Here is a 17,334-nt window from a genome sequence, read left to right as displayed (position 1 = left end):
AATTACCTGCTCTGTGCAATGATATTGCAGCGATTCCTTACCTCCTCTTCTAGGAGTCCCTCAATGTGCTCCTTCTTCCTCCGAGTTCCCCTTTAGCAAGCCATGTGCTATGGAGCCACTCATATGGGCTTGCTCTCAAGCTGGGCTGTGTGCATCCATAGACACATGCAGTACTGACAAGCCACACCCCCCCCCACTTCCTCCTAACAGGAGTTTGACTGACAGCAGCAGGAGCCTTTGGCTTCCACTGCCCTTAATGTATCTTGTGAGATCAGGAAGGGGAGGGGATCAGGAAGAGAGTGGTGCTACAGCCGGGACAGCATTGGATCAGTGACTGGACTCTGGTGAGTATTCAGGGACAGGAGTGCCAGGAAAAGTAGTGGTGGTGGTGGTGGTGGCGGTGGGGGGGGGTGTATCTTAATGCAGAGAATGCAATAATGTAAAAAAAAAAAAACACGCTTTTGAGTTTAAAACCACTTTAAATGCGAAGTACAGCTAAAGCTTATTTGGCTGTACTTCTCCTGTGGAGTGCAGTTTGTTTTGCACTCCTGTGACCCCTTTTCAGCAGAGAGCGGGCTGAATTCTGTTCTCTGCTGAAGTCACAGAAGTTGGTCCAGGCTCTGCGTCATCACGACAATGGAGTCTGGATCCGCCAGGTGCCTGGACCGACACCCGGCTCAGCCTCCCAGCAAGCCACTGAGAGCCGGAGCCAGACGCCTCCTGCACAGCTCAGCGCTCCAGTGAGCAAGGAGGGAACAGAGCAGAGAGCTGTGACTGACAGTCTGCAGCTCTCTGCTCACAGAGCTGTGAGAGCCAAGCCATTTCTCAGTGTAGAGGTGCCGGGGACAGATGCAGCATTGGACCGATGTTGCATCCATCTAGGTAAGTATGAATCTTAAAAAAAAAAGAAAAAAAGACCTACTTTCCTTTTAAAGCATATCTGTCACAATCTGAGCTAACCATACAAATCAAGAGTTTAATCCAGATTCGTTTTGGCATTCTCATGTCATGATCCAGCCAAGATTGAGTAGGTCTAGATTAGATTAGGGGTCTCAAAGCACTCCATGTGTTGCAAAACTACAAGGCCCATCATGCCTCTGCATGTGGGAGTCATGCTTGTAACTGTCAGCCTTGCAATGCCTCATGGGACTTGTAGTTTCGCAACAGCTGGAGGGCCGCCAGTTTGAGACCCCTGGTCTAGATCATCCATTCATAAACATTTTGAAAATCACACTAAAAGTGTGTCATGATCCAGTTAGGGTAGACCTAAAGTGGTTCTAAAGTCAACATTTTTTCTTTACCCTAATGCATTCAGTGCATTGAGGTTAAAAAATCTTCTACTAGCTGCACCCCCCCCCCCCCCCATCTCCCTAAACACTTACCTGAGTCCTATATTGATCCAGCGCTGTGCCCATCAGCAGCTTTTTCCCTCTCCTCTCCCTGCTCTCACAGGCTTCACTAAAAGCAGCGGGAGCCATTGGCTCCTGCTGCTGTCAGTCAAATCCAGTGAGGAGATAGTGGGGGCGGGGCCAAGGCATGCTGTGTGTCTATAGACGTACACAGCCTGGCTTGGGAGCGCGCCCACATGTGTGTTCCCATAGGACACAGCTTGCTATGGGGGCACATGAAGAAGAGGAGGAGCGGAGAGCTCTGATGAAGAACCCCAGAAAGGGTAAGGGGCCACTCTGGCATATAAAACCCCTTTTTTTTATTTTAATTTAAAAAAAAAAGTTTGACTTTACATTTGCTTTAATTCAGAAGATACATAACATTTTAACAGTATGGTTTTGAAGGAAGGCCAAATGTTTTACCTGTATACTTTCACAGTGGGGGTCAATTAACTCCAAAGTATGTTCTCACTTGACACCGGTCTATATGCCTGCATCCCAATTAGCACAGCTTGGCCTCTGAGACAAATGCGTGTATTTCAATACTTGAAATTCTGAAATTTGTATTAACTTTTATCCCATGCAGTGCACAATTATACCACTCTGCAAAGGCCTGGTTGCACAGAAACAAGATGTTGGACTCTAAAAGTGCCAGCTTTATTGTAGGGTATGCATGAGTATTATTAGCTTGGATCTTTTTATAGGGATACTGGTTAACTGCTAGCCATAAAGCATCTGTCTTTTCGCATAGCAAAAAAGAAGAAAGTAAAACTCTTACTTTTGGATTTATCAACCATAACTGGAAACAATTTTGAGTGAATATTTTGATAACCAAAATCCTACCTGCGATAACAGGTTAAGATGCAACCGCCAGCCTATTTCATCCCATTGGGTAGTCTGGGTGGGTGGTAACTCACTTTGATCTCAATTGTATAAAATAAAAAAACTGCAGTTTAAAACAGGATTTTTGATTTGTTGCAAATCGTTTTAATGAAGTTTATAAAAGGGTAATACCACTTTTGTGAAAAACAAAAAAACAAAAATAAAAATAAAAAATATTATAGCATATACTGTACAATTGCAATACAAGCTATGTTGTCATTTAATGCCATTAAAAATTACCTTTCTATTTTAATTAGCAAATTCACTGGAATTTTTTTGTAAAGTTCAATGCAATATGGAACCCTGGAGACATTTTTTACACCATTGGTGTACAGGACACCCCCAGAAGCTCTCTTTCACAGGCTGTCCACATGTCACTTCCACTCTCCTCCGCTCTGACCTCTGCTCCACTCTTCCCTATCCCCCACTTCTGCACATATCTCCCTCCACACCCCTCATCTCTTCTCCCACCCCCACCCCTAAAGTTTCCTCGCATCTTACCTACTGGGCCTGGCTCTAGTACCTCCCAGCAGTGCAGCCTCCACCTCTTTCTCTCACTTGCAAGAAGATCATTGGCCGACATCTGTGTATCTGGGTACAGGCGGGGATCACAGCGCGGCTTACCATGTGATGCCTAATCCCACACTGCACTTGCACCTCCCTTGTCCCCACCATGAGAGCAGGGTAAGCAGGGATCTTTGAGAGCCACTGAGAGGAAAGCTACCCTTGTAAACACAGAAGGCTTCTGTGTTTACAAGTGACAGTGGTGAGCAGACAATGAGGGCCGGAGGTGGCAGAACCCCATTGAGAAACAGCCTTGGGTGTGATAGGGCACATATGTGCCCTAGACACCGCTTTCCTCACCCATGCATCTGATATGTTTTACTCCAGGCTAACAAGTGCCCTTCTGAAAGTGGGGGCCTTCTTCATTGTGAGGAGGATTTGATCACAGGTTTGTAAGGTGTCGTCACTCAAGGTTTGTGAGGGAACCAAGTCCCAGACTAGTACTTGGGCTTGTGGTGAAATCAAAGGAACTCTCTTGGCTCCAGAGGAAGGAGGTTTTCCAGTTTCAAGGTACTTGGAGGCCTGTGTTAGCTGCAAAATGGTTTATGTACAGGGCCATTATAGACCCATTGGTGTAAGCCTGTGCCTGAAGACTACTTTAAAGTATGCCCACAGGAAGGGTGTCTGACCTGTGATAGCTGGTTTCAGGATGCTTGCCATGGCTGGGGTAAAAGAGTACCCTATCCCTTCAATAAAGTTTTTTAGGGAAGTACCAAAATAGTATTCCCCCACAAATGGCACAAAAATCCCACAAAAATTGGTACTTGCTCTCCCCTCCCCTCAGAAAAACCTGTAACTCAGTTTCAGGCTGAGGGGAGGGAATGAACCAGCAGGACAAAGCAAAAGAATGTCACCAGCATACCAAGGATCTCCAGAGTAGGTCCTAAGCTTTAATCAGCGAGCACATCATTACAGCAAAATGTAACATTTCGGGCCCACGCAGGACCCCTTCATCAGGTATGTGAAGGGGTCCTGTGTGGCTTCCTTGACACAGTTCCAGCCGGCGGTCGCTTCATCACCCACTTATACGCATAGCCAGTTCTACATTTGTAATTTTTTGTCTTAGGGACACGAGCGAGTGAAGCGAAGCGAGCATGTACAAGTGCCCCCACAAGTGGCTTGCTATGGGGGCACTCAGCAGGGGGGAGGAGCCAGGAGCACCAGTGGGGAACTTGAGAAGAGGAGGATCAGGGCTGCTCTGTGCAAAACCATTTTGTTATATTAAAATCATGTATCTATAAATATAAAACATTTATTTTAAAATGGCAATTTTCTTTCTTTCCAGCATGAGTGGAAGGAGAGAAAATGGCTTGTTTCCACCATCAGCACATTCAAATAATATGTTGTTTCTCTGTATGAGAGTGGCAGCAAGCCAGAGGTCCAGCAATAGCTGTGGTATCTGGGGTCAGTCAAATTTGAGAAAACCCCACCATATGTTTGTTATGCATTCCCATTCATGAAGCATGCCTAAAAGTAAATTTTAAACTATTTCTTACCATTAAGATGTTGGAAGGTGTCATGGCAGACTACAATTATTTTTGAGCAAGTTCAGAGTAAGGATGGGCATAGTCTGTGTAAATTTCTTTCCTCCAGCCAGGGGTTGCGGGAGAGAAATTTGCATGATTCCCCCATCAGCACAGACAATGCTGACGTGGGAATCCCTCCTGCCGAGCTATTGTCTGCTCCTGGTGGGGGGGGGCGGGAGAAGGCAAGGGAAGCTATCCCTTCCAGGAGAAGACCGTCATTATATAGAAGCCGCTTGTGATAATAGGAAGCTAATCTGGCAAGCTGGTTGTATCAATCATCTTGGTACACTCAGCCTACCCATTATTAGTTCGAATCTCGGCCTGTTTTGAGATTCAAACCGTGTATGGCCGGCCTAAGTCTGTTTCAATAGAAAGGCTAACGACAGGCTCAGATTTCTCTTATTAACATACAATTTAGAAGCCTAGCTAATCTTTTAGACAGTGTTCAACTTTAGTGTTCAGATCTAATTTACTAATAATTATTACTAATAATGAGATCTGCCAGCACAATACAGAGAGGTTTAAATATAGCAAGCACCACTGCCCAGCCCCCCCACAAAGAGTACTAAGTAGAATTATGTCAGTGCAGGAGTTATCAGAAAAAAAGTATCTAATGTGGTAAGCACTTATTTCCAAATATTATTTAATACGTTTTGCTATGTGAATGGGCACATGTAACAAATACAAAGTTGTATCCCAATTTGACTGCAAAAGTGGAAATACAATTTAGGGCTCCAACAAACTTACTTGAAGCTTGCTAAAAACTTTGCAAACCTGTGTTACAAACTGTTCTTATATAAGATTAACCCACAATATATAAGGCCTTAAAGTGTGTATGTATCCCCAAATCTTTTTAGTTGTTCTGGGTAAAGTAGCGAATGGTGAAAACCCTGTGTTTCATCTCCTGTCTTGTAGAAACATCAGGAAGGGAGAGTCAACCTATGCAAAGTAAGCAGAATTGCACTCTGACATCCCCGCTGATTTCCCCTCTATTCCAGTTCTTATCACACTCAAAGGGGGTTATTTACGAAAGGCAAATCCACTTTGCACTACAAGTGCAAACTACAAGTGTAAAGTGCACTTGAAATTGCACTGAAAGTGCATTTGGAAGTAAAGTCACTGTAGATCCAGGGGAGACATGCAAGGAAAATAAAAAACAGCATTTTAGCTTGCACATGATTGGATGATAAAATCAGCAGAGCTTCCCCTCATTTCAGATCTTCCCCTCAGATTTACAGCGACCGCACTTCCAAGTGCACTTTCAGTGCAATTTCAAGTGCACGTTTAGTTTGCACTTGTAGTGCAAAGTGGATTTGCCTTTCATAAATAACCCCCAAAGTCTTTTCTCAAACTTTTCATCATGTGACAGTGGTCAACAGAACAAATAGTGGTGGTGAATCTCCCCAGTTCTGCCTGAGCATACACGTTACAGCTCAATGAACATTCAGTTTAGCCCCTTAATTATGAAGGTAAAACAAACTTGAACCCAATTTTGGAACTTCTGTATTTTTTTAGTAAAATTGTAGAAAGTCCAATGGTGGGCACCATACTCAGATAAGAACAACTCTAAAGGCAAGGAGACGCAAAATAGTCCAGTGGAAGAGGCAATACTGGGTTTTGTACTGAAACAAGATAAACAGATTTATTGGTCGACTACTCAAGACTTGAGACAGACAAGCAGTGCCTCTTCTACTGGACAGTTAATAATAATGTACTGTACACATTTTTGCAACTAATTTAGTGTACTCAAGTGAATTGTACCTTGTCTTTTTTTTTTTTAGGACAAGGGCAGCACTTTAATGTACGTACATCATATCATACATAAAACATATAGAATCATGTGTACAATGGAATAGCAGAAACCAATCAGAATCCATCTCATATCTGACTTTAGAACACTGAAATCTAAACCGTTGCTATAATTTACTGAATATCAAATCCTAACAGAACAAGCCAGTGTGACAGCTACAGTGCCTTGAAAAAGTAATCATAACCCCTTGAAATTTTCCACATTTGTCATGTTACAACCAAAAATGTAAATGTATTTTATTGGGATTTTATGTGATAGACCAACACAAATTGGCACATAATTGTGAAGTGGAAAAAAAAAATGATAAATGTTTTTTACAATTTTTTTTTACAAATAAATATGTCAAATGTGTGGTGTGCATTTGTATTCAGCCCCCTCTCAGTCAATACTTTCCTCATTGCAATTACAGCTGCAAGTCTTTTGGGGTATATCTCTACCAGCTTTGCACATCTAGAGAGTTTCATTTTTGCCCATTCTTCTTTGCAAAATAGCTCAAGCTCTGTCGGATTGGATGGAGAGCGTCTGTGAAAAGCAATTTTCAAGTCTTGCCACAGATTCTCATTTGGATTTAGGTCTGGACTTTGACTGTGCCATTCTAACACATGAATATGCTTTGTTCTAAACCATTCCATTGTAGCTCTGGCTGTAGGTTTAGGGTCGTTGTCCTGCTGGAAGGTGAACCTCCGCCCCTGTCTCAAGTCTTTTCTTCTAAAACCCCATACACACGATAGGACTTTGTACAAACTTTCCCTTGGATTTTTGTACAAAGGGCGTTGGCTGGAAGTTTGTCTTGCATACAGACGACAGGACTTTTCCAGCCAACTTTCACCAAATCAAGTGGTTTTTCAGCTCTTTACCACCACCCTTTGGTCAACTTCTGTATCGTCGTCTGATTATGTGTCAATCTCGCCACTTTTATTGGCGAGATTGACACCTTGTGAAATGGGTTCACACTGCTGTGGGGATCCGACTTGGATCCCCGCCAATGCCAGGCACTGTGTTTGGTATGAATCTTGAGGGGGAACTCCACGCCAAATTTTAAATAAAAAACCGGCATGGGTTCCCCTCCAGGGGCATACCAGGCCCTTAGGTCTGGTATGGATTTTAAGGGGAACCCCCTACGCCAAAAAAACGGCGTGGGGGTCCCCCCTAAATCCATACCAGACCCCTATCCGAGCACGCAGCGCGGCCGGTCAGGAAAGGGGGTTGGGGACGAGCGAGCGCCCCCCCCCTCCTGAGCCATACCAGGCCACATGCCCTCAACATGGGGGGTGGGTGCTACACAGGTTTTAAAATTAATTTATTAGGCAGCTCCGGGTCTTCTTCCGTATTCGGGGGGCTTCTTCCGACTTCGGGGGTCTCTAAATTTAAAACCTGTGTAGTGTGTTTTATTTATTGACACTTTTTTCCCTAGGTGAATGGGTAGGGGTACGCTGTACCCCATACTTATTCACATAGGGCGGGGGGCCGGGATCTGGGCGCCACCTTATTAAAGGGGGCTCCCGGATTCAGATAAGCCCCCCGCCCGCAGACCCCGACAACCAACGGCCAGGGTTGTTGGGAAGAGGCCCTTGTTCTCATCAACATGGGGACAAGGTGCTTTGGGGTGGGGGGGCTGCAGGGCGCCCCCTCCCCCAAAGCACCCATCCCCCATGTTGAGGGCATGCAGCCTGGTGTACGGCTCAGGAGGGGGGTGCTCGCTCGTTTCCACCCCCTTTCCTGACCGGCCGAGCTGTGTGCTCGGATAAGGGTCTGGTATAGATTTTGGGGGGGACCCCTACGCCGTTTTTTCGGCGTAGGGGGTTCCCCTTAAAATCCATACCAGACCTAAGGGCCTGGTATGCCCCCAGAGGGGAATTCTCTCTCGCGCTCGCTGCAGTAGGAAAATGTGTTTTTCCTATTGCAGCCAGCGCAAGATGTACAGTACCTTGTCGCCGAGAACCAGCGTGATGAGTTCGCACTGGAAACGTTCTCGCGTCCGCGTACTGTAGTTTGTACAAAAGTCCGATGCTTTTGTGTACACACGAACGGACTTTGCTCCATCGGACTTTTGTTGCCGGAAAGTTTGTCCGTTCGCACAGCCAACAAAAGTCCAATGGAAACAGAAAAAGTTTGTCCGATGGAGCGTACACATGGTCGAATGTTGCTTCAAAACAGCTAATTTGCATGTTTGTTGTCAAAAAGTCAGATCGTGTGTACGGGCCTTAAGATTGCCCTGTATTTGGTTCCATCCATCTTCCCATTAACTCTGACCAGCTTCCCTGTCCCTGCTGAAGAAAAGCATCTCCACAACATGATGCTGCCACCACCATGTTTCACAGTGGGGATGGTGTGCTCAGGATAATGTGCAGTGTTAATTTTCCACCACACATAGCGTTTTGCTTTTAGGCCAAAAAGTTCAATTTTGGTCTCATCTGACCAGAGCACCTTCTTCCACATGTTTGCAGTGTCTCCCACATGGCTTCTCACAAACTGCAAATGGGACTTCTTATGGCTTTCTTTCAACAATGGCTTTCTTCTTGCCATTCTTCCAAAAAGGCCAGATTTGTGTAGTGCACGACTAATAGTTGTCCTGTGGACAGATTCTCCCACCTGAGCTGTGGATCTCTGCAGCTCCTCCAGAGTTACCATGGACCTCTTGGCTGCTTCTCTCATTAATGCTCCCCTTGCCCAGCCTGTCAGTTTAGGTGGACGGCCATGTCTTGATAGGTTTGCAGTTGTACCATACTCTTTCCATTTTCGGATGATGGATTGAACAGTACTCCGTGAGATGTTCAAAGCTTGGGATTTTTTTTTATAACCTAACCACCCTGCTTTAAGCTTCTTCACTGCTTTATCCCTGACCTGTCTGATGGGTAACTTGGCCTTCATAATGCTGTTTGTTTACTAAGGTTCTCTAACAAACCTCTGGGGGATTCACAGAACAGCTGTATTTATACTGAGATTAAATTACACACAGGTGGACTATTTAGTATTTGGGTGACTTCTGAAGGCAATTGGTTTGACTAGATTTTAGTTAGGGGTATCAGAGTAAAGGGGGCTGAATAAAAATGCACGCCACATTTTTCAGATATTTATTTGTAAAAAAATTTGAAGACCATTTATCATTTTCCTTCCACTTCATAATTATGTGCCACTTTGTGTGGGTCTATCACATAAAATCCCAATAAAATACATTTACGCTTTTGGTTGTAACACAACAAAATGTGGAAAATTTCAAGGGGTATGAATACTTTTCCAAGGCACTGTGTGCAAACAGATAAGAAAAAGTTATCAAATCTATGTTTAATTTTACTTGTAAAATGGTTAGTTCACCTTTATTAAAAAACTTTACAGTGCAGACAAGGGGCCCCAGTAGTTTACAAATCATAGTGCACTGTAAGCAAATTTAGTTTTTTTTTTAAAGAGGTTGTAAAGGCTCAAGGTTATTTACCTTCATGCATTTTATGCATGAAGGTAAAAAAACCTTCTGTGTGCATCAGCCCCTCCAGCCCCTCTAATACTTACCTGAGCCCCATTGCGATCCAGCGTTGGGCACGAGAGTCTGGGGACTCTCCCTCCTCATTGGCTGAGACGGCAGTCACAGCAAGTAAGCCAATGAGAAGAGAGAGGGAGCAGGGCTAAGCAATGGTTCCGAGTCTGAATGGACACGCAGAGCAGCAGCTGGGGACTGAGCCTGCTCGGGTGCCCCCACAGCAAGTTGTTTGCTCTGGGGGCACCTGGTAGGAGGGTGGAGCCAGGAGCGTTGGCGAGGGACCCGAGAAGAGGAGGATTCACTGCACAGAGCAGGTAAGTATAACATATGTTTTTTTTTTTTTTTAAACAAGTTGTCTTTATTATCACTTTAAATTTCATTCCTGTAGGCAAAGTGTGGCTAAAAAGTATTCTGAGGAATATGCATCATCCTATCATCCTGCGTATCAGCTATATGTCCCCATCACCAAAGCAATGAGGGATCTTCCTCATCCACAAATCAGCACATATACAGTATATACAGTATATATATATAGATATATATATCTATATATATCTATAGATATATAGATATATATATCTATAGATATATATAGATATATATATCTATATATATCTATAGATATATATATCTATATATATAATTTTGTAAATATTTTATTATATCTTTTCATGTGACAACACTGAAGAAATTGCACTTTGCTACAATGCAAAGTAGTGAGTGTACAGCTTGTATAACAGTGTAAATTTGCTGTCCCCTCAAAATAACGCAACACACAGCCATTAATGTCTAAACCACTGGCAACAAAAGTGAGTACACCCCTAAGTGAAAATGTCCAAACTGAGCTCAAAGTGTTAATATTTTGAGTGGCCACCGATATTTTCCAGCACTACCTTAATCCTCTTGGGCATGGACTTTACCAGAGCTTCACAGGTTGCCACTAGAGTCCTCTTCCACTCCTCCATGACGACATCACGGAGCTGGTGGATGTTAGAGACCTTGCGCTCCTCCACCTTCTGTTTGAGGATGCCCCACAGATGCTCAATAGGTTTTAGATCTGGAGACATGCTAGGCCAGTCCATCACCTTTACCCTCAGCTTCTTTAGCAAGGCAGTGGTCGTCTTGGAGGTGTGTTTGGGGTTGTTATCATGTTGGAATATTGCCCTGCGGCCCAGTCTCCGAAGGGAGGAGATCATGCTCTGCTTCAGTATGTCACAGTACATGTTGGCATTCATGGTTCCCTCAATGAACTGTAGCTCCCCAGTGCCAGCAGCACTCATGCAGCCTCAGACCATGACACTCCCACCACCATGCTTGGCTGTAGGCAAGACACACTTGTCTTTGTACTCCTCACCTGGTTGCCACCACACATGCTCAACACCATCTGAACCAAATAAGTTTATCTTGGTCTCATCAGACCACAGGACATGGTTCCAGCAATGCATGTCCTTAGTCTGCTTGTCTTCAGCAAACTGTTCAGGCTTTCTTGTGCATCATCTTTAGAAGAGGCTTTCTTCTGGGACAACAGCCATGCAGACCAATTTGATGTAGTGTGCTATGATGCTATGACGCTGATATGATGCTGAGCACGTGCACTTAACTTCTTTGGTCGACCACTGAACCTGTCCTGTTAAACTGCTGTATGGTCTTGGCAACCGTGATGCAGCTCAGTTTCAGGGTCTTGGCAATCCTCTTATAGCCTTGGCCATCTTTATGTAGAGCAATTCTTTTTTTCAGATCCTCAGAGAGTTCTTTGCTATGAGGTGCCGTTTAACTTTCAGTGACCAGTATGAGAGAGTGAGAGCGATAACAACAAATTTAACACACCTGCTCCCCATTCACACCTGAGACCTTGTAACACTAATGAGGCACATGCCACCGGGGAGGGAAAATGGCTAATTGGGCCCAATTTGGACATTTTCACTTAGGGGTATACTCACTTTTGTTGCCGGTGGTTTAGACATTAATGGTTGTGTGTTGAGTTATTTTGAGGAACAGCAAATTTACATTGTTATACAAGCTGTACACTCTTCATTTTCATTGTAGCAAAGTGTCATTTCTTCAGTATTGTCACATGAAAAGATATAATAAAATATTTACAAAAATGTGAAGGGTAATCACTTTTGTTAGATACTGTGTATATATATGTTTTCCATCGGGTTTAGGTCAGTACTCTGTGCAGGCCAGTCAAGTTCCTCCACCCCAAACTTGCTCATCCATGTCATTGGGGACCTTGCTTTGTGCACTGGTCCAAATCATTTGGTGGAAAGGGAATTATGGTGTGGGGCTGTTTTTCAGGGGTTGGGCTTGGCCACTTAGTTCGAGTGTCGGGAACTCTCAAGGCGTCAGCATACCAAGACATTTTGGACAATTTCATGCTCCCAACTTTGTGAGAACAGTTTGGGGATGGCCCCTTCCTGTTTCACCATGACGGCACAACAATGCAAAAAGCAAGGTCCATAAAGACAAGGATGACTGAGTTTGGGGTGGATAAACTTGACTGGTCTACATAGAGTCCTGACCTCAACCCGAACACCTTTGGGATGAATTCGAGCGGAAACTGCGAGCCAGGCCTTCTTGCCCAACATCAGTGCCTGACTTCACAAATGTGCTTCTGGAAGAATGATCAAACATTCCCATAGACCAGTAATGGTGAACCTTGGCACTCCAGATGTTTTGGAACTACATTTCCTATGATGCTCATGCAGTCTGCAGTGTAGTTGAGCATCATGGGAAATGTAGTCCCAAAACATCTGGAGTGCCAAGGTTCGCCATCACTGCCATAGTCAAACCTAAACCTTGTGGACAGCCTTCCCAGAAGAATTGAAGCTGTTATAGCTGCAAAGGGTGGGCCAATTCAATATTGAACCCTACGGACTAAGACCTCATGTACACTGCAGAGGGTAAACGGAGGTTTAGGAGCATTGGGGAGTTTTTTCAGCAGCCCCTGAACTCTCCTCAATGTTATCTTATGGTTACATGTACACTCAGTCGTTTATAGTAGTTTAGAAGCAGTTGAGGTTAGAAGCATTTTTTTGAAAGCAAATAAATCATGTTCAGGATGGTAGTTGAAAGAAAGAAAGAAAGAAAGAAAGAAAGAAAGAAAGAAAGAAAGAAAGAAAGAAAGAAAGAAAGAAAGAAAGAAAGAAAGAAAGAAAGAAAGAAAGAAAGCATTGTGGCCATTTGGGAGGGTCTATTGAGGTTATCTGTAAAAAAACACTTGTGAACACAAACGCTCATAAATGCTGCTAAATGCACATAAAAGTGGCAAAACTGATGTTTATAACCGTCGGTTACTAGCTGTCAAGTCCCAGGGTTCAGAAGAGGTTTTCAAACGTCCCGTGTACATGAAGCCTAAGACTGGGATGCCATTAACCACTTAAGGACAGATTTGACCCCTTAATGACCAGGCCATTTTTTGCGATACGGCACTGCATCGCTTTAACTGACAATTGCGCGGTCGTGCGACGCTGTACCCAAACAAAATTGACGTCCTTTTTTTCCCACAAATAGATTTTTTTTGTGGTATTTGATCACCTCTGCGGTTTTTATTTTTTTGCGCTATAAACAAACAAAGAGCGACAATTTTGAAAAAAAAATTATTTTTTTTACTTTTTGCTATAATACATATCCAAACAAAATATATATATATACAGGGGGTCCCCGGGTTACAAACAAGTTAGGGACTATAGGTTTGTTCTTAAGTTGAATCTGTTTGTAAGTCGGAACAGGTACATTTTTTAGGTGTAGCTCCAGCCAAAAAAACTATTTTTAAGCTTTTTGGATAGCATAGGGAAGGGTTATCACCCCTGTAACATTTGTTTTGCTGTGTGTGCCCCTGTTCAGAAGATTTCACCTCACTTTCTGTCCCAATGACAATTGGATTTTGAAAATTTTGGGTTGTTGTGGAAACAAGCCTTGGTGATAAAGCATCAGTGGAGGTACCTTTTCCCCAAAATAGCTCTTACAGGAGATAATTTCCCTTCCTAGGGGTAGATTTCCTCTTACTTCCTGTAGTCTGCCTCCATTTGTAAGTAGGAGTCGTTTGTAAGTCGGATGTTTGTAACTAGGGGACCCCCTGTAAACACATTTATTCATCAGTTTAGGTCAATATATATTCTTTTACATATTTTTGGTAACAAAAAAAAAAAATCGCAATAGGCATATATTGATTGGTTTACGCAAAAGTTATCGCGTCTACAAACTATGGGATAGATTTAGGGAGTTTTATTTATTTTTTTATTGTTTTTACTAGTAATGGTGGCGATCTGCGATTTTTAGAGGGACTGCAACATTGCAGTGGACAAATCTGACCCCAAAGCACACTTTTTAGGGACCAGTGACATTATTACATTGATCAGTGCTATAAAAATGCACCGATCAATGTAAAAATGACACTGGCAGGGAAGGGGTTAACCCTAGGGGGTGATCATGGGGTTAAATGTGTTCCCTGGGTGTGTTTTAACTGTAGGAGGGATGGGCTCCCTGGGACATGACAGAGATCACTGTTCCCGATCACTGGGAACAGAAGATGTCTGACATGTCCCCTGTCACAACAGGGATCCGCTTGTTTACACTGGCAGATCCCCGTTCTGCCTCTGTACTAGACGATCGCGGGTCGGGCGGACTCGATGTTGGGCGGACTTGAGGGACGCTCAGTGGGAGTGAGAGGGGGCGGTGGCGCGTGCCCGTAACTGCGGGAGCCATCGTACAGGTACAGCGATTCGTGCAGGAGAGCCGACCTTCTGCTGTATAACGACGGTGGCTGGTCAGCAAGTGCTTAAAGTTCATAAGTGTGTAGCGGCAGGCGTCCCAATACATTTGGCAATATAGCGTATGTGTGATGGACTCCAAGCCAGCACCTGACTCCAGCATGTGAGCATAGTTCTTTTCCTTGCCTCTAACCTTTTAATCGTTCTACCATCTTATTATTATTACTATCCAGGATTTACATAGCGCCAACAGTTTGAGTAACTCTTTACAATGTAGAGGGGGGACAGTACAATTAGAATACAGTTCAATACTAAAGGAATAGGAGGGTCCTGCTCATGGAGCTTACAATCTAAAGGGATGATCTGATGGACCATCCAATTTCCCTCCTTGGTATAACCAGAGCCAGTATGAGAGTGCTCATATGAATATATGAATCCCTCCAGCTGCTAGTGACATCTATGTACATGCTGCCTGGGGTGTAAAAAGCAGAGAAGTTCCCACACCATGTGCACTAGCATTTTTTACAAGCACATGGATAATAAGGTGCAGGCAGCCTGTTGAACCCTCAGCCTCCATTGAATTAGCATTTCTATTCTAGACAGAAGTCACAAGGTGCTAATAAGGGGGGAATGGCCACTCCCTACATGAAGCTGACTCCCCAGCTTCTCTACCTGCCTATGATGAAACCAATGGAAGGAGGGAGCCTCCTGTGCCATGGCACTGCATAGGAGTGAACGGCTGGTTCAGCACCACACGCCTGGACAGCTCCGGCCGCACCTGATTACAGCCTGGCTCAGGTGTTCTCCTACCCTTTAATTAGCGCTCCCATTGCGGGCTCATCAATGTCCTCCCATTCTACCCAATCCCCCCTTTATTTATTCATCTCAGCCCCATCCTTCACACCTATCCCCCCCTCCACCCACAAATCATTCTTCAGCCCGACAATAGTAAGAGCCGCACGCTGTAATTCTTGCAGGAGAAGCCTTGCCATTGTCTCAATTGCATTACATCATACCTATCCCTCCTCCTCTTTAACTCCTTCTGCCCCGCAGCCCTCCAAGCAGCGAAGCAAATGGCAATCATAAGTGATAAAAAGCACACAAACGGCCATACAACTAGCCAATAGAACAAGCCGGGGCAGATGGCATTTTACAAGAGCCGATCCCTGCTGTCACTGCTGTCATTGCACACTGATGTACTTGTCAGGATTTTTTTTATTTTTTTTTTTACATGCATGCAATCATCAAGTTTGCAGTAAGATCCCCCCAAATGAACAATGCATGCATGTGATGTGACAAGGAACACACTGAATACCTAAGATTTGAGATGTCTGCTTGCTTCTTGTAAGAGATCAATGAAGTGAGTCTGCAATCTCCGCCGGCTTCACATGGAGCACTCCGCCTGGACCATTTCCCCCATCAATCCGAACACAAATCACAAGATGCTGAAGTCAGGGCAGCCTCCAGGCATGCGACTGGAGCCACAATCAGCTTGGCATCTCTGCATGTCTGCCTCCCCTGTCAGCACCTAAATGGAAAGGCATCCATGGCAAAAATGGCACATTACAAATTTTGCAATGGGAAGCAGAGCTCGGTAGAAACCATTGTTTAGAGCAGAGTAGGGGAGGTGTCTCTTAAAGCCCCAGCATCCTTCTGACAGCTGCACAAGAATCATCTGCCTGCTGCTTGGCAAATGCACTGATTGCATGCATCTTGTATCCATTGATAGATATGATATATCCATTGCTGTATAATCTACCTTTGCTTTTTTTTGTTATATAATCATATAAAATGGTGTGAAGAAGGAGGTGTTGATTGTTTTTTTTTTGGTAATCAATGACTCAGGGCAAAAAGGCAAAGTCATTTGTGTCACTACATGGGTTTCCAGTAAATGACTAGTCATTTTACAATCTGGAGTGCCATGTGAGGTAACAGAAATCAGTTTTTCATTATCTGAACTACTGGCTTGGTTACAACATTGAGAATAAAGGGAATTGGCTATAATTTTTAATGCGCAAACAACTGCTTTACAATAAATGCTGTTTTTTTCTGACATAAAAAGTACAGTAAATATGTACTAGCAGCATTATTTAATAACACAAAGATCAGTTTGCAACTCACAGCAATTTGCAGAATTTGTTTTAAGTGTTAGTGTTTCTAAACCCAGTAATATGAAAATAATTCATCTGCCCCCCCCCCTGCCCTTTTAAATCTTCTCTTTACATTAAAATATTGCCACTATATACCTTTTTGGATAATCTGTATACTACGGTTACATGATAAACTGTAGTTTCTCCAGTGCTGAGAGTTCAGGTAGGAGGAGATTTCCACTACAGCCTGTATACACGCCCACATGTGTGATGTCAATATCATGTGATCTGGCATGCTCTGAGAACAAGTAAATGTTCTCTCCAGCATAAGAGACACAACTGAGCATGTGCAGGTTGGCTACCCTACCTGTGTTAGCTGGCCTTCCTCCAGTGCAGGAGGGAAGGATCTGTGCATACAGGATAAAACAACCTTTTTACACAATGCGGAGGATTAACCCCTTAGGTTCCACAGTGAGTATAACAAGCATGCTATGCTGCATATACAGACTGATTTTACTGTTGTGGGTTTAGTAACACTTTAAGGACTGATTCAAATGTAGTCCAACTGGTTACTATAGGTCAGTTATGGTGAACCTTGGCACCCCAGATGTTTTGGAACTACATTTCCCATGATGCTCATGTACACTGCAGAGTGCATGAGCATCATGGGAAATGTAGTTCCAAAACATCTGGGGTGCTAAGGTTTGCCATCACTGCTATAGGTTATTGCACTTTGCACATCATTGATGCCCACCCCATAGGACTCATTTTCATGTGATGGGGCATTTGTTTGGCAGTACCCCAACTGAACTTGATCCATGCAAGTGAATGGAGCCATGCCGCAACCGCTCTGGAATCGTGTGCAATGTACGCAATTGCAGCATAGT

The 17,334-nt window shown here is 43.9% G+C and overlaps 1 protein-coding gene across 14 annotated transcripts in view; it reads right to left on the bottom strand.

Moving 5' to 3' along the window:
• Positions 1-15,958, bottom strand: part of PPFIA2 (PTPRF interacting protein alpha 2) — a 544,100-nt gene extending 528,142 nt beyond the window's left edge. For 4 of the 14 annotated variants that reach the window (XM_073620222.1, XM_073620225.1, XM_073620227.1 and 1 more), the window contains exon 1: positions 15,673-15,958. The gene's annotated coding sequence lies outside the window, so the exon portion shown is untranslated. The remainder of the gene's footprint in view (positions 1-15,672) is intronic. The other 10 variants (XM_073620230.1, XM_073620231.1, XM_073620233.1 and 7 more) reach the window with 5 other exon arrangements.
• Positions 15,959-17,334: the final 1,376 nt, after the last annotated feature.

Source organism: Aquarana catesbeiana, linkage group LG03 (assembly GCF_042186555.1).
Source record: "Aquarana catesbeiana isolate 2022-GZ linkage group LG03, ASM4218655v1, whole genome shotgun sequence".
NCBI classification, from domain to species: Eukaryota; Metazoa; Chordata; class Amphibia; order Anura; family Ranidae; genus Aquarana; species Aquarana catesbeiana.
This window is presented reverse-complemented; position numbering and strand designations above follow the sequence as displayed.